A 6,000-nucleotide genomic window follows, 5' to 3' on the forward strand; every position below is an offset into this window, starting at 1 on the left:
AACAATCAAACTGGAAAGCGATCAGCCTTTAAAAGTGCTTTACGCAAAATGAAATTCTGAAATGAAATTTAGACTTGTGTTTTTTATTCAGTTACCCTTTCACCGTTACTAAGAAAGGGTCGTCCAATTTTAGTTTCGTGTTTTTATTTTAAGGTTTGGTTTTTATATTTTTATCAGTTTTATTCTGCACTGAGGACGGTCAAGCGGAGGTCTTGACCGAAATATTTGCATTATTTTTCAATTTTTTCACTGGCTGTTAATTGTCCTCGTTTTCTTCCTTTCTTCGCGATTTTTTGTTTATCTGTATAGTCAAAGGGCATGGGATGTATAATATTTTTTTTCTCTACTTTATTGGAGGGGGGAGCAACTGCCCCCCCCCGTGCCACCCCCTTTGTGCAAGCTGTAACTTGCACAAAAGGAAAAAATACTAATATGATTGAATTCATTAGTCGGTCAAACAATTCGTGGTAACGAACTTCAAATGATACGAGCCTGAGAACATTTGCCTGACTTCCGAAAAAGGGGAAAAACACCCAAGAAAAGTGAATGAATCTTAATAAAAACTGCACCTTCAGATTTAGCGTATCAGAAAATCCAATCATAGAGGTTTCAAGCTCCCATCTGCAAGATGTTGAATTTTGTATTTTTGCCGATCACAGATGTGAGTTTATTTGTTGTTTTTTTCCCAGAGTTGATTGTCTCGAATCAATGATCCTATAAGATCAAGAAAGAGCTTATTCGAACGGAAATTAATAGTTCAAGTACCCCTTCTAAGTGACCAAAAAGATTGGAGGGCAACTAGTTCCCCTCCCACCTCTCTTTCTTCCCCAATGTCACCTGATCAAGATCTTGAGCTGACCATTGTTTTCATCCTGGTTGAAAAGTCCAGTAAATATGCCTATGGGGATGATCCCCCACAGCCTCTGGGGAAAGGGATGTAAGTTATAAAATTTGCGGATTGCTTACATATAGTGTTTGTGGGATTATCGGGATTGGATTTTCCACGGGGACAATGTTACGTGGGAGGGAAGTTTTGCGGGGGGGGGGTCTTTCCAGGGTAAATTTTACATGGGGAAATTTGCCGGAATCCCTATAGGAAAGTATTTTTAGTTCTTACTTTTTCTTTGGCGACTCAGTTTTACGTTTGGAAATGTTCCAGGGAGTTGTCCGGGGAAAGCTTTCAGGGGGTTTTCAGCGGAAGAAATTGTCCATGGGGGGAATCTTCCACGGAAGTAATTCTCCATTGGAGAATTTTCCGTGGGAGAAACTTTCCATTGGGGAGAGGGGGGTTTCTGGGAAAAAATACCACAGAGGAGATTTCTAGCATGATTTGAGAAACTATCAAAAATTAAATAGATAATAAGTCTATTTTTTTCAAATTAAAGTTGGCTAAGGAGAATTTTCTTGGCGGAAAGCTTGTTCCTTTCGGCCAGCCGTCCAGGGCTAAACGGAAAGCAGGTCGTCCTCGTCTTGGGTGGAAGGATGTCATAAAGAAAGATTTAAAGGAAATGTGAAATTCCTGGGAGGGTGTAAAAGAGGAAGCTTTGAATAGATTAGGATGGAGGAGGAGCGCGCGTAGCTGTGTTGACCTCATGCGGCTTGGTACTGCGGTGAGTTGTTATTAGTAGTATTAGTACTCGAACGGGCTATCTCCTGTTATTTTAAGACGACGGGTACGGTACAATTATGTTCTCCCATCATGTCTGTAATGTGAGTATGTAATAATGTAGGCAAACATTCAGAATCAGGCTAGAACAATTCGCAGAAAACAGAATGACTTTCTGTGTAGAATATATATTTACTTTTACATTTATTTTTAACATAACTCCTTTGTAATTTATTTATTTTGTATATTGATTAGAAATGTATTATCAACGGATTGTAATTACTGGCATTTTTTACAGAGTACTTTAAGTCTCGCTCAGAAGAATATACTAAAGTTAATATTTTAAATCAGTTCAACTTCTCTTTCCTGGAAATGTTTCAAATTTAGGAATTTCGCCCCCTCTCCCACCAGTAATATTTCAGGGTTCTTTAGGCAAGACTTTTTAAGGTTCCGTACATTTCTGTAGACTATTGGAAAATATTCCCGGGAAAAAGGTTTTGTTTGATAATTTCTCTAGCCTTTTCATACATTCGTTCACTGCAACATGTTCCTTTTTTTCCTATTTGTCATGTCATTTTTTTTCTCACTTTTCATGGGACTAATTAAGTTCTCAGAGATAGTCTTTTTCTCTTTTAAACTCACAAAAATCTCATAAAAAAATATTCATACCCTTTTCGGAGAAAAATTGTACGGAAAATCCACGAGTATAAATTTGCACGAGTCAAATGAAATTCAAATCATTATCAAGTTCAGGCGATTTACAATAATAAAATAAAAAAAGAGAAGAAAACATTTTTAAAATTACTTGTTTAAACTATAAATCCCTCCTATAATCGTCTTTCATATACTCTATCAAGCAAAACGTGATAAAAAAAAAACCAAAGAGACCTTTTTAGATTTTTTTTTTAAACTTCAATGGATTACAATGGAAGTGCTATTAAGCTTGCTAAAAAAATTTGTCCAGCTAAGGGAATAAAACTTCCAGGAACTATTCTAGACACCGAACAAAGGCGGAGCTAAGATGGCATTTGAAGTTTCCATCACCTTCTTTAGAATATCAATTTTTAAATGACTTGAGAAGTTCTTTTTCCGTTAAGTGGAAGAAGCCTTCAAAAAAAGATTTGCAACAAAGATTACACTTCAATTTTCTGACTTTTTTTGCTCAAAGGCTTTTTTTTAAGCTGACTTAAACCGAATTACATCCAATCTCCCAACCTCTGTAAAAGGATATTCTCACAAAAATGACGAATTAACATTGGACATTTGAGAATTTAGAGTGTCTAGTCTCTAGTTTAGCTTGCGAACGTTGGAAGGTGTTTCAGTTTCTCCATCTCTACTCTGAAACCTGATGAAGACTGCTTGGAAGTTAAATTTCTTAGTTGTTTCCGTGGTTTAACATCTTGAATTTTGCATACTTGCTCTGAATTAGTGAACTTCATTTGGCCAATATGCTATTCAGTCTTTGTATGATAGCTTCTGGTATTATGCGGAAAAAAAATCCTTTCTGCATTTCTTAGGCAATGCTATACTATAGGCAACGCTATAGCGTTGCCTATACTAAATGCCATAAGGCTTGAATCTTTGATCATTTTTTTGTACAAGAAGTACCTCATATAAAAGGGGTGGTCAAATAAACTTTTAAGGGGGGTCATTTGATTAGAAGTTCTTGGACACTTTTTAAGAGCCGTTTCAGAGATCGGTGGGTAACTAGCTCCCACCCCTTTTTCCCTAAACGCTTCCGATAAAATTTTTACGATAGCTATTTTGTTAAAAATAGTTCAAAGATCAAATAACAACACTCCAAGGCTGAAACGATCCCCCACAGCCCGGGGGCAGGCGTTGTAAGTTGTGCCCCAGGGCATGTGAAGTTTATATGGAAGGGTTAATAAAATAGTTCAAAGATAAGATAATCTCAACCCAACCCCCATTAAAAAAAATATTAACGATATTTCATTCTAAATTATTCTAAGGGAGCTGACTCTCCATCTATTGGCTTCCCCCCAAAAACAACTAATCAACGATTTTCTATTCCAAAATTATGAAAACTGACCCCTGGCCTTCAATACTTACCCCCCTACCCCCGCGAAAAAAATAAGCAAAAACAAACTTGCAGGCCTTATCATTGTTACCTTTTTTCACGGAGAGTGTGTTCTTTTAATATTTTGTAAGTTTGTTCGTGAGTAGTGTTATGTCAATATAAGGTACGGGGTGGTAGGAAATTACTGTATTAATCTAAGGTATGGGGTGGTAGGACATTACTGTATTAATCTAAGGTATGGGGTGGTAGGAAATTACTGTATCAATCTAAGGTACGGGGGTGGTCAGAAATTACTGTATCAATGATAGGTACGGGGGGGGGTAGGAAATTACTGTATCAATGATAGGTACGAGGGTGGTAGGAAATTACTGTGTCAATGATAGGAAGAGGGCAGATAGGATATTACTGTATCAATGTTAGGTACGGGGTGGTAGGAAATGACTGTGTCAATGATAGGAAGAGGGCAGAAAAGACATTACTGCCTTAATTAAAGAGACAAGACAGCTAAAACAAATCCATATTACCTTTTATACATGTATCATAAAAAAATCACCACGCCTAAAAAGTCACATCTTCGGTTGTTTTTTTTATGTTGTAATTATAATCAACATACCATGAAAATTCGTGCTGTTCACAGTACAATGATTGTTATATTAAAATTTCATGTTTCTGTTAAAAGTCATGACTGTTTTCATACATCGATGATTGTTTTCCTGTTATGGGTAAACGAACTTGATGGTTACGAAATTCTAGGCAATATGTTAGGCGTATTTTCTTGTGTTTTTTTTAATGTTTTTTTTATGTTTAACACGGGTATAAAAACTCTGATAACGAGTTTTTTTCTCAGTTCAAAATTGGCATTTGAAATAACACCATGCATTCTAACAAGAGGAATATTAATGAAAGCTATAAGCAAGAAGTAAGTAATTCATTTATATTCTTAGTGGGTAAAGAAATTAACTATAATATAATTTATCGAATGGTTTATACAGTCCCCAAATAGTAAACGAATTGTTAAATATTTTTTAATCTGGATCTTTAGAGGTCAGTAAAGAGCAATATCAAAGCAAAAAAGTGTGTAAACACTGCATTTAAATGGTTTGCGAGCTTAGTACATGAGGCAAATCATACTTTTTTTATTCTGGCCCAAAGTCCCCCCACTATGTCATAGCCCTACACCCCCCTCCCTGAAACCTCCCTCCTTTTACCCCCTCCCTCCCAAAACCCCCACACCACCCCCACCCTACAACCCCCCCCCATTTTTTTAGCATGGTATTTTTTCAACTTTTTTTTCATCTCTTAAAATGACATGAAACATACTTAAACATAAAAAAATCACCTTTAATATTTTCCAAATTCAAAATGAGAATGATAAAGAAATGTTAGTCGTGACTTTTACTATTAGAAAAATATAGTTTGTAGTAGCACTTTTTTTTATTGGACTAAATTTTTTTTTTGGACATCGAAATTATTCAACTTTTTTTTATGTATCTTAAAGTGACATGAAATATGCTTACGGCTTTAAAAATCGTACTCTATGCTTGCTCAGAGACACGATGCGGCTTTCCCACTGGTAATCTATGGCCGGTTATCGACACTACCTAGTTTATTGCATGTATTAAATCAGTATTTTGTATGCAGTGGAACGATAAACACATAACTAATATCTCTAAAAAGTGAAGATGAAGCATTTTAAGAAAGCGTGTTCACATGATAATGTTGTTGTAGCATTGAATGCTGACAAGGAGAAGTATTTAAACTATGAAATAAGTAAAAGTGGTAGCACGGAAACGTATGCGTGTATTGTCATGACAGTAAGGAATTAAATTTCTTTGAAGTACCAAAAAAATTCAACTCTTATTATGGTGGATATGCGAGATTGAGATCTCCGGAGATGATTGCGCTCAAAGAGAATGCCAACATAAAAACAATAGTTTGTGAAGAGGGGCATCTTCTTGCTAGTGCTTGTGGTAACATGTTACCCAGTGTTAAACCATATCGTCAGCTTCCGGGTATTAGCATACAAATGAAAGTAAAGAGGAAAAGAAAGGCCCACTCTTCTACTGATTTCATAAAGCATATCTTGTCTATCTGCTGTAACTGTTACCAGTGTAAAAATAATGCTTTTATAGAAAGTGAAATTGCTGGAAAAATAAAAAGGGCATTGATAAAAAATATCACTGACGAATATAAAGATAAATCGATAAAAAACAAAGTACCAGCAAAAGTTAGTACCATTGATCAAACAGTCAATGAATTAAATAATACCAAAGACGAAACGCATATTGAACCTGCCGGTGACACATCAGTAAAAATTGTGTATAACTTAAAATGGAATAATGATTATTCTGCTGAT

The sequence above is a fragment of the Artemia sp. Qi Xiang Cuo genome, chromosome 2 (genome assembly GCF_049724085.1).
Source record: "Artemia sp. Qi Xiang Cuo chromosome 2, ASM4972408v1, whole genome shotgun sequence".
In the NCBI taxonomy this organism is placed as follows: Eukaryota; Metazoa; Arthropoda; class Branchiopoda; order Anostraca; family Artemiidae; genus Artemia; species Artemia sp. Qi Xiang Cuo.